The sequence below is a fragment of the Lepidochelys olivacea genome, assembly GCF_965140295.1.
Source record: "Lepidochelys olivacea isolate rLepOli2 genome assembly, chromosome: 4".
Taxonomy (NCBI): Eukaryota; Metazoa; Chordata; order Testudines; family Cheloniidae; genus Lepidochelys; species Lepidochelys olivacea.
In genome coordinates, this window is record NC_140414.1 from 31166169 (window position 1) to 31178246 (window position 12078).

At 45.5% G+C, this 12078-nt stretch overlaps 1 protein-coding gene and 1 long non-coding RNA gene across 2 annotated transcripts in view; one reads left to right on the forward strand and one right to left on the reverse strand.

Annotated features, from left to right (window-relative positions):
* Positions 1-12078, reverse strand: part of UNC5C (unc-5 netrin receptor C) — a 362184-nt gene that overhangs the window by 196298 nt on the left and 153808 nt on the right. The window lies entirely within an intron of this gene.
* LOC311519501 overlaps positions 3679-12078 on the forward strand; it is a 44754-nt gene continuing 36354 nt past the window's right edge. Inside the window, exon 1 of the long non-coding RNA XR_014711292.1 lies at positions 3679-3754. This is a non-coding gene — a long non-coding RNA (uncharacterized lncRNA). The remainder of the gene's footprint in view (positions 3755-12078) is intronic.

Here is a 12078-nt window from a genome sequence, read left to right on the forward strand (position 1 = left end):
TCACAAAGCAAAAAACCTTGGCACCAGGCCCTGAAGGCTAAAAAAATGTGAACTCTGTCAGATCAACGTGGAAAGGAAATTCCAGTAGATAGATTTCAAACAAAAAAGCCCATCCAGCAATGCCCAGCAAGAGCACACCCAGCTGACTTCAGTTGCTGTAGCAGCGCATTAGGACGAAGGTGGTCTCTCAGACAGAGTAAATCAGTCTGCTTGGGAGGTCATTCGCATTGGTCAGTCCTTCTGTCAATATGAAGTAGCATTGAGATATTGTATAGTCCTAATTCCCTTAATGGCTTTCAGCTATAAGCTTTTTATACACTGCAAGGCTGGCAGATTACTCAATGTGCTTAGAAACGTATTTATCTTGCAGTAATGTGTTTTTATAAATTATTATTTTGTTTTAAATCCCCTCTCTCTTTTCCCGAGTGAGCCATTCTCTCATTTATATGAAGGGAGAAAATGCAGGTCACCATCAAAGTAAAGTTATTGTATTTTTTTTTCTGCACAGACTCTAATAAAACGTTATTAAAAAGAAAAAAACAATCTTTTTAAACAAGTTTTAAAGTGAGCTTGTGAAATTCAAGCAGGAGAGGTTAACTCTGGAGGGTGCACTGTCTCAACCGCTTTCTTCCAAGCCCTGTCTAATGTAACAGCTGTTGCAGTTTAAATCTTTTCTCTCCCACTGTCCTAACAAAGCTAATTAACCCTATCCTTAGAAAAAGCACATCCTGCTGGTATAGTAAAGATGTGCCATTTTCTCCACACTGCCAATTACAGAATACGCAGAGTAGAGACCAGCATCTAAGTTCTGCCCAGTTTCCCAATTTGTAGACTCACAATGCAGAAATTGAACCGAAAACACAACCAGTTATAGAGCAACTGGGCTCGAAACCCCTTGAAAATACTGAGTTCTTTTGTTTAACACCATAGGAAACAGATGTAAGCAGGCAGAAGAAATACATGAAGTTGGACACTTATGATGACTAGATGCATATCATGTCTATACTGGATTACATTAAAGATGAATTCAGCCAGATTTACAAAAGATATAGGCTCTCTTTTTTAAGGAGGAAGCTCATCCTTATACATCACAATAGTTCCACTGGTATCATTGAGAGTTTTGTCATTGATTTAAGTGGGATCTTGATCTGGTGGGACATGAGGAAAACAGTGATTATAAACACAGTGGGAGTAGGATCATGCTCCTGGAAGTCAATGGCATTATTCCAATGAGAGAAGGACTGGGACACTAGTTTCTCTTGTACTGTCTTGTGAATCCAGTATTCCCAGGAACAGGAATAATACTGGGTGTTCTCCAGCACTGCTGTTTCACTAGGGTGACCAGACATCCTGATATTAGGGGCTTTGTCTTAGGGCATGTCTACACTGGCAGAGTTACAGGGCTGGCAGTTACAGCGCCGCTCAGAGAGCTCTGAAGGTAAACCGCTGTTGTGTGTTCACACTGTCAGCTGTCTGCGCAATAGCATGGTCACACTTGCGGCACTTGCAGTGGTATTCGGAGCAGTGCACTTCTGTTCACATTTGGTGCCATCTTTCAACAGTTTGTGTACTGTGTGCCCTGCCTTTTCGGGCTGCAGGAATGGATCCCAAACTGCTGACCAATATGCTGCTTGCTCTGACCAACACATCACGAGTGGCAGTGGAGTTATTCCTTAAACTCCAAAGGCAAGAGGAGTGTGACATTCATCTCGCCATGCATAGTAGCTATGACACGAGATTGCTTGTGGCATTCACAGAGGTGCTGACCACAGTGGAACGCCACTTTTGGGCTCAGGAAACAAGCACTGAGTGGTGGGATCACATTGTGATGCATGTCTGAGATGATGAGCAGTGGAAGCAGAACTTTCGGATGAGGAAAGCCGCATTCATGGGACTGTGTGATGAGCTCGCCCCAGCCCTGCGGCAGAAGGACATGAGAATGAGAGCTGCCCTGTTGTTGGAGAAGCACATCGTGATTGCACTGTGGAAGCTGGCTACTCCAGACTGCCACCAATCGGTCGCTAATCAGTGCGGAGTGGGAAAGTCTACCATTAGACTCGTGTTGACGGAAGTGTGCAGGGCCATTAATCGCATCCTGCTCTAAAAGACCATGACTCTGGGCAATGTGCATGACATTCTAGATGGCTTTGCACAAATGGGCTTCCCTAATTGCAGAGGGGCAATGGCACGCATATTCCAATTCTGGCACCAGACCACCTAGCCACTGAGTGCATTAATCACAAGGGGTATTTCTCAATAGTTCTCCAGGTGCTTGTAGATCACCGTGGGCATTTCACAGACATTAACACAGGCTGGTCCAGAAAGGTGCATGATGCACGCATGTTTCAGAACACTGGCCTGTTCAGGAACCTGCAAACAGGGACTTTCTTCCCAGACCAGAAGATCACTGTAAGGAAAGTCGAAATGCCCATTGTGATCCTGGGAGACCCCGCCTACCCCTTAATGCCATGGCTTATGAAGCCATATACGGGGCACCTCAACAGCAGCAAGGAGCGGTTCAACAACAGGCTGAGCAAGTGCAGAATGACTGTTGAGTGTGCTTTAGGCCATCTAAAAGCCCGCTGGTACTGCTTCTATGGGAAGCTGGACCTGGCGGATCACAATATTCCTATGCTTATAGCTGTATGCTATATGCTTCATAATATTTGTGAAGGGAAGCATGAAAGTTTCACTCAGGGCTGGATTGCAGAGGTTCAGTGCCTGGAGGCCGATTTCGAACAGCCAGAGACCAGGGCTATTAGAAGGTCACAGCGCAGGGCCATAAGGATCAGGGATGCCTTGAGGCAGCAATTTGAAGCTGAAAGCCACTAATATTTGTTGCTATGCTCAGGAGTGTAGGGCTTGTAATGCTAGGAGGTGATTGGTGCACAGGATGCAATATGAGGGTTTAATATAATTGTATGTTGCTTTCAATTAGTAGAATAAAGATTGCTTTCAAACCAACACAATTCTTTTATTAAAAGACAACAACCGGAGGAGAGAGTCAAACAAAAAAACCCATCAGCAGTGAGGGGGATGGGGGAAGGGAAGGTCCCAGGAGGAGGAGGGGTCCTGGAACAGCTAAAGATTTGTGTATGTCCAGGAATCATATCCAACCTTCTCCTTCGGAGTACAATGCAGCAGGTACTGTACTTCAGCAGGGCCAAACTGAGAGGGATGGTGTTGAGTGCAGTAGGAGTCCGCAGTGCTGGACTGTGAAGTGGGAGCACTGGAATGCCATGGGTATAGACTGGAGCTAGGAGGTTGATAAGAATGTGTTGGCGGTGTTGCGCGGGGCACGTGGGGAAGAGTTTTGTGACAGCGGCTGCAGGAGAGGGCGGGCACGGAGCTACTCGGTTTGAAGGTTGTATCTCCTGGAGTGTGTCTGCTTGGTGCTCCATAACCTTTAAGAGCCACTCTGTGGCTTGATTCTGGCATGCCGCATTCTCCTTTCGGTCCCTCTTCTCGCTGTCCTGCCACTCCTTCAATTCCTGTTTCTTGGCAGCGGAGTGCATCATATCATCACACAGAAATTCCTCCTTAATTCTTCTTGGCTGCTTTCTAATTCTGCGCAGCCGTTCAACCGCCGATAACAAAGAGGGAGGTTGGGCTCCCAAGGTCATCTCTGTGATGTTTAAATTCAACATTTTACAGAAGCAGTATTGTTTGCAACACAAACACTGATTCAGTGATTTAAAACACAGCCAGTACTCACAAACCTGTAACTAACTGGAGCCACAAGACCCCCAAAATGGTGAGTAGCCTCAGGGGCAGGGTAAATCACTGTTTCCGGATCCTTCTGTACACTGGGCACATGGCTCTTGGGGAGAGCTAGCACTGGGTGGGGCGGGGGGGAGGGCGGATAATCATTTCTGTCCTCACAGTTTCATAATGAGTGATCACAGGATGTGATCATTATGGAAGATATCTCGCTGCTGAGGGTGAGCAGGGAATCAAGGGAGGGTCTTCTCCAAGCCTGCAGCTTCCACCCTGGCCCCTATGCAGCTAGGCTGTGTGAAGCAATGGTTCCCTCTCCCCCATGATGGCAGAGTGGTGCAGGAAAGTTACCGTTAATGGGGCAAGAAACAAAGCAGTTCTGCCAAAGAACCTGTGGCAGCAGATTGCCCAGTATCTCCACGAGAGTTTCCTGGAGATCTCTGAGGGAGATTCCCGTGAAGTCAGGGAGTCAATCAACAGCCTGTTCCACTGCTCAGGCTAGGGATGAGGTGGGAGACAAGCCTGCTTTCTGCAGCCCTCCTGTCCCAAACAACTCGCTTCAGAGAGTCCCAAAATCAGATCCACTTACTAGGGGCCTCATCTTCTGTTTGCACATCATCAAGACCCGACTGCTGTGACTGGCTAGCCTCCTCCAGGGTAGAAAAGAGATCCTGATTGTATGCATCTCTGATCTCTGAGTCATCCTCTGCCTTTGGGTCCCCCTCCCCCTCCCCATCCTCATCCAAGATTTCCTCCTCCTGGATCGGTCCACTCTCCACTGGCACGCGAGGCAATGAAGTATCCACAGTGATCTTCGCAGTAGAGGTGGGGTCGCCACAGAGAATCGCGTCCAGCTCTTTGTAGAATGGGCAGCTCGTGGGCGAAGCACCAGAGCAGCAGTTTGCCTCCCACGCCTTGTGGTAGGCGTTCCGCAGCTCCTTCACTTTGACTCTGCATTGCAGTGTGTCCCGGTCATGGTCCTTTTCTGTCATGCATTGTGAAATCTGTCCGTAGGTATCATAATTCCAATGGCTGGAGCGCAGCTGGGACTAGACAGTCTCTTCTCCCCAAGTGCTGATAAGGTCCAGCAGCTCAGCGCTGCTCCAAGCGTGGAGCAGGCATGGCCACCTGGAAAGATGTGCTGAGACCACTGCACGTGTCACCAAGCAAACAGGAAGGGGACCTTCAAAATTCCAAAGGCCATTATGGGGTGGGGTTGATGGTTGGTCACCTGAAGGCAGGGCAGTAGAGTTCAAACCCATGACCGGAGAGGCGAGAGCAGGCATTGTGGGACACCTCCCGGAGGCCAATCGCAGCGCTGGAATTGATCAGGGTGTCTACACTGGCACCGGGCGCTGTAGCCCCAGCGCAGAAAGCTGTACGCCTCTTGTCGGGGTGGTTCTTTTACAGGGCTACAACTGCGCAGTTTCTGCGCACTAAGTGGGTTGGCAGCATGTAGGCCTCAGGAGTTACAGTGCAGAAAGCTGCTTTACTGCATAGAAACTTGCCAGTTTAGACAGGGTCTTATGATACCCCTTCTCTCACCCCCCCCCCAAAAAAAAAAAAGGTGTCCTGATTTTTCACACTTGCCATCTGGTCACACTATGTTACACACAGTTTTGCAGTCTATGACTTCAAGCCTCCCAAAGTGGTAACGACTTTAGAGAGCTTACGTGATTTACTCAGGACAAAGTGACCTAGAGAATTTTGTCCATAGCTTGCCTTACAAACACATCCTTTTTGAACAACTACTTTTGCTGAGAGCTCTCTCGCTCATTCTATGGAGAGGTGAGGCGTGCTTTTGATTAATATATGCTAAGGGTGTCTTCCAGGCCAAAAAAGAGCATATGACATCCACTGCCAGTGGAAGCAGAGGCTTCTGCAGCAACAGCACTTAGATATCTCATACCGTTTCACATTGCCTTCACAGGCGTGCTGGTACAATATGGTGCCGACAGAGCCCCCAGCTAAATTCAGCACTTAGGTGAAATGGAGTTAAACTTTGTCAATGTACTCAGGAAATAATGACTGACATAATGGTGTACTTCAAATAGCTAAGCCTAGTCTTGAGGGAATAGAGGACATTTAAATAAGCACTTATGTGCAAGGCAAGGAGTACAGATCACTTTATTGTACTGTTACAAAGATTATCATCAAAAACATTATCCTAAATTCTCATTTATATTTAAGAGCAGTTTTGCTATTAATTGTCTGTGTTCTTCTCATACTTCATAATTCAATGTATTCAAGGCCAGTTTCAGTTTCATAGAATTGGCATCTTTATTATACCCTTGAGCTACAATTTTCCAACAAGAATTGTCTAAATGCAGGTTTTTTTCACTTCCTGTGTAAATTGAGACAAAGGATTCTGTATCTATAATCAAACCCTCTACTTGGCTCTCAAAGATAATTTAGCTAATCAGAAGAAGCTATTTTCCCTCCCAACACACAGGGAGAAATATTCTCCTCTTGATGACCTGAAAGTATTTGCTTTCTCTCCCTCCTTCCTCCCGATAACCTAAAACAGGAAACAATCAAGTCGAGAATTTAACATAATTCCTGAAATTTTGCTATCTGGCCTCCTACCCAACATTATCTAGTCTGAAACATTCTTCATAATTCCTCCTACCTACTTCACAATCTTTCCTGCAACTTCTCTCTGTGAAGTCTCTTTGACATGCCATTTAATTGATTTCCTTCTTAAAGTTTGTATTTAGAAGAGAAACTAGCATTTCACTTATGAATTAAAACAAAAGAGGGGAGCCATACCCATTTGTTCTCTGTTTCTGTTGCAAATTATATGTAGCTGGAAGAATTTACAGCATTGATTTTAAACCACACATAAACAAAACATCTGGACTTTGTCTTAATGAGATAAAGTTTGGTCAATGCTTTCTCAGTGGAATGATTTTTTACTATATAATTGGTAGCAACAATTTCAGCAATGTCCTCTTTCTGCCAACAGTGCATTCTAAGTGGGAATGAGGGAGCTGCAGAAAGCACAGCCCTTCTGATGGAAAGTTGGTTTTTATCTAATTAGAGGAAGTCACAGTAGAAAAAGAATCCAGTTTATAACATGGAAGATTTTTTTTTAAAAGCATTTTGCTGACATCTCAAATTCCCTGAACCATATAGAAGAAAATATTGTCTCTCCATGAAACTCCAAAACATAAAACATTCACTTTAGATATGTGCTTTGTAAACCTAGGCAGGGAAGCTGCTGTTCATATTTCTGTAACAACAAACAACAACAAAAACCATAAAAAGCAACAAAACAAAGCAAACACTTCCTACCTACTGCAATAATATGTCAATCCAACCCTCTCAAGGAGGCAGTTTTCCTATTCAACCAAGCTCTGATGATTTGGAAGAGGTCCCTATGAGCACCTTGTTAAAAGGCTAGTCTTTTGATCCCCTGGGGGAAAATCTCAGCTTTCACGTAAAAAAAAATAGTCTCTAGTCCTTTCCTTTGTGAAGCTAACCGTGAAAATATAAATGATGCAGACTGATTGTTAGAAGTGAAAGGAATACGCAGCTGGGCTCCATTTCTGCTTGGAGTGGGGAATGCAAATATACCTTCCTTTCCTCCAGCCCCTCACACACTTTTTAAGTAAAATGGGTCAATTACCAGTAAGTTTGGAGAGGATGCCAAAGTGTTGTCTCACTAACCCTCCCAAAAATCTTTAGGCTAGACCCATTCATAGGGGTGTGATAACAATAAATAGAAATCACTTTCACAGAGTGCCCCCTTATTTTTGTATTATGGAGCATCTTTCCCTCTTCAATCCATACCTCTCAGCTGTGGTTAACCTTCTCTGGATCGATGGTGGAAAAAAGAAAGGATCAAGAGAAGGTTATGTATATAGGGAAGGTTAGTAAGGTTACGTATATAAGGAGGGTTAGTAAGACAACAGTTCTGCATCCTCTACAAACTTAACTGACCCATTTTACTTAAAAAGTGTGTGTGTGTTTGTGTGAGTGTGAGAGAGAGAGAAAGATTTTGGGATGAAAAGAGCAAACCTGAATAAATATTTAAGGTGAGAGCACACTATAGATTTATACAATGGCATTATAATGCTATTTTCTTCTTAATTCAGTCTAACCTCAGCTTTCTGACAACCACCACTTCATGCTGAGCAGACATCTTCAATCAGCTATCTATATTGATGCTGAGATCTTGGGCTCATTTATACTTCTTACAAGCCTGAAGTGATCTAGGCAAAGGCAGGGTTAGGAGTCTGGCTGCCTGAACAGTGACAAATGAGGTGTTATGTAAAGCAGCGGTTCTCAAACTTAATTGCACTGCAACCCCCTACTGATGACAAAATTACTACACGACCCCAGGAGGGGGACTGAAGATTGAGGCCCGCCCCCGAGCCCTGAGGTCAAAGCTGAAGCCCAAGGGCTTCTGCCCTGGGCGGGGGGCATGTAACTTTAGTCCTGGGCGACAGGGCTTGGGCTTCAGACTTGCTGGAGCCCAGGGCCAACACCAGCTTTGGCAACCCCATTAAAATGGGGTCCCAACCAACAATTTGAGAACCCCTGGTAAAAAGGCATTGGAGGACACAGCCTCAGGTACCCCTTATTACCTCTGTAGACTAGGGTAAAACAATGCTCCCCTGGCGCAAACCTACTATGACTTCACCCTCACCCCATCCAGACATACCCTCCGCTGGGACCCCTGACACTGCCTGGAGTGCTTGTTCCCCCTTCCCTCCAGGTGCTATCCAGACCTCCAGCCACATTATGATTGGCTCATGCATGAGCGTGCTCTGGAAAAAAGGGTTCTATGCACCACTGATCTCATCTATTATATTAAAAGGGACACTTCCATGTGCATCTGCAATGGAGCAGCCATAATCTGTCCCTTTATCTATCCCTACAGTTAATCTGTATGTAATAACAGTGTTAAATCATTCCTTCCAATGTACGTTACTTTGTACCCATCTGTACTGAATTATATTGCCCAATTACCTAGTTTTGTTAGGCATTTCAATGCACCTCACAACTCCCACTATTAACTAAGCAGACTAATATAGTGTCAGGAGCCACCTCCCTACTCTCCCCCTTTTCTAAATCATTACTAAAGACATGATGTGTATTTAACAACACCTGTTCTAGTACTGATCCCTGCAGCAACATATTCTGACACTTAGGCATTTATTCCTCTCTCTCAACCAGCTGTGGATCTATGACAGGAATTGATTTTACCTCTCTCCTACTAGTTACAAATTTCCTTAACAGACTCTGGTGAAAAACTTTCTATAAAGTATTTTGAAGGAATAAATAAATTATATTCCCTGTTCTCCTATCTACGTTTTTTAATTAATTCTGTCCAATAATTCTAGTAGATTATAAAAGTCACACTAGCTTAAATTTAGTCATCTAAACGCTTTGTAAATCTACCTTTTTTCAACAATTTTCCAGGAATTGAAGCAAAACTCATTGGTCTACATACAAATTCCTTAGACCACACCTGTCTTTAAAAAATGGCTACCGTGCTGATATGCAGCATACAAAGTTGTTGTCAATGATATGTTACAGAATTTTTGTTTGTAGTTCTGCTACTTTGTTCTTCAATTCTTTCTGAACTCTCAGATGAATGCCATCTGGTCCTAATGATTTATTGAGATTAAATGTCCCAAGTTGATCTATTCCATCTTTTTTGATGCCTCTGTGAATGACACTCTCTCACTGTCAATATCTGTAAAGCGTGAACTCATGCTGAGTATGTCCTCATCGTTCTCTGTGGTGACGACCAATGAAAAGAAATCATGCACCGATGACTCTAATCTCCTTATCCCCTTTGATTATCCCTTAATATGTTGGCAGACCTGCTGATTTCTGAAAGCTTCCTACTCCTGACACACTTACATATTTTCCTGATGTTTCTCTTTATACTTTTGGCTGTTTGGGTCTTCATGTTTCCTCATAGGTCCTCAGAACAGCAAGGATTTGGGCCTTGGATCAGACCCTCATTCCAGTAATAATACTTAGGTCTAACATAGCACTTCTCATGTTTTAATTTAATAACTAATCAATCTATCACAATTCTCCTTGAAGTAATTAATCATTTTTACTATTTACTTAGGGTCAGAACATGCCAAGGCTTTTGAGCATGTCTAACTTGCCTCACTGCAGCCATTCCTGTTCAATGATGTAGTCACGTGAATTCACTTACACATATGCATACAGGTGGGCAGGGTTGGGTGCTCAGTATAAAGAGTGATAGGTGGTGGAAATCTATGAGATCTTTGACCACTTTGACCCATGTTTCCACACAGGCACTGCAATAGTTCTCCTTTAGAACACAAATTCATGCAAAATAGCTCAATTAACATACATATCTTCTCCACAATGTCGCTCATCTATGAATGCAAATATAAAAAATACTAACGAATGGAAAACACTCCACCTGATTGGTTATCCCTTGAAAGTTATTAAAGAAGAGAGCCTACCTCTTTGTGACATGTACGATGTTTACCAAATGCAAAAATCAATCGCGTCATTGCATTTGGAAGTCTAGACATTAGACTAGAGTGCTTAGTAAGAAAATGTATTATGTAGTCAGACAGAGATCCATCTGCCTATTTAACCCCACAGAATGGTAGAATTATATCATTGACACTTACTGACATGATATGGGTGAAGAGATCTCTGTCTGAAGGTATATGGTGTGCCTAGGGTAAGTAGAACAAACAGAAAAGAAGACAGAATCCTTATACATGACAAAATGCTGAGCTTCTCAAATATTTCCTAAACATTCAAAATGATGAAGCCACAAAACAAGCCATAGGTTGCTGTATGTTGTGTCCCCCATAACATACTTGCTGAGTTAAGCTTGGAAAAGTGGAATAGAGAAAGACCAGTCAGCCTAACTTCAATGCCTGGAAAGAAACTAGAGACAATTATTAAACAATCAGTTTGAAAGCACCTGGAGGATAATAGGGTTATAAGCAGTGGTGAGCTGGAGCCGGTTCACACCAGTTGGCTAGAACAGGTTGTTAAATTTAGAAGCTCTTTTAGAACCGGTTGTTCCTCAAGGGACAACCAGTTCTAAAAGGGATTCTAAATTTAACCTGCGAAAAGTGGCACCTTAGGCACTGACTCTATGGGTGCTCCACCCCTGGAGCACCCAAGGGGAAAATTTGGTGGGTGTAGAGCACCCACCGGCAGCTCCCCGCCCCCGTCCCCAGCTCACCTCCGCCTCCTCCCCTGAAAGCACCGCCCCACCCTGGTTCTCCGCCCCCCCAGGCTTCCCGCGAATCAGTTGTTCATGCAGGATGCTGGGGCAGGCTGAAAAGCAGGCCGTGGCTTCCCGCTCAGGTCCAGAGAGGCGGAAGCGAGCTGGGGCGGGGGGATGCGAGGAGGGCCACCCACGCCACAGCAGGTAACCCGGGCGGGGGGGGGGGCGCAGGGGAACCGCTCCCCGCCCCAGTTCACCTCTGCCACCCTCAGTCTGAGTGGGAAGCCGCCGCCTGCTTCTCAGCCCTCCCAGGCTTCCCACCGAACAGCTGATTCGTGGGAAGCCGGGGTGGGGTGCGGAGAAGCAAAGCAGGGCAGTGTGTTCAGGGGTGGAGGTGGAGCAGAGGTGAGGTGATCTGGGGCCAGGCGCGGGGTGGGGAGCTGCCGGTGGGTGCTGTGCACCAACCAAATTTTCCCCGTGGGTGCTCCAGTCGAGGAGCACCCAGGGAGTCAGCGCCTAAGGCACCACTTTTGATGTGATCAGTGGGGGAGCGGCTGCTCCCCCCCCAGCTACGCTCCCCCGCTCCTAGGAGCCAGAGGGACCTGCCAGATGTTTCCTGGGAGCTGCCCCAGGTAAGCACCTCCAGGACTCCTCACCTCGCCCCCCGGCAGGTGCCTCTGGCTCTTAGGGGCGGGAACTCACTACAGTGGCCCACGAGACCCTCCTGCCCGGTTCTGGGGGCAGTCAGAGGACAGAGGAGGGGGGTGGATGGGACAGGGGTCCTGGGGGGGGCATCAAGGAATGCAGGGGGTTGGATGGGGCAGGAGTCCCAGGGGGCAGAGGTGGGCAATAACCCCCTCGTGGGGTGAGGAGGGAACCCATTGTTAAGATTTTGGCAGTTCATCACTGGTTATAAGGAATAGTTAACATGAATTTGTCAAGAACAGACCATGTCAAACCAACTTAATTTCCTTCTTTGATAGCATTACTGACCTAGTGTAGAGAGAGGGGAAGCAATAGACGCAATATACCTTGATTTTAGTAAGGCTTTTGACATAGTTTCACGTGACATTCTCATAAGCAAGCTCAGCAAATGTGGTCTGGATAAAATTACTATAAGGTGGGTGCACAACTGGTTGAAACCATACTGAAAGAGTAGTTATCAACGGCTGGCT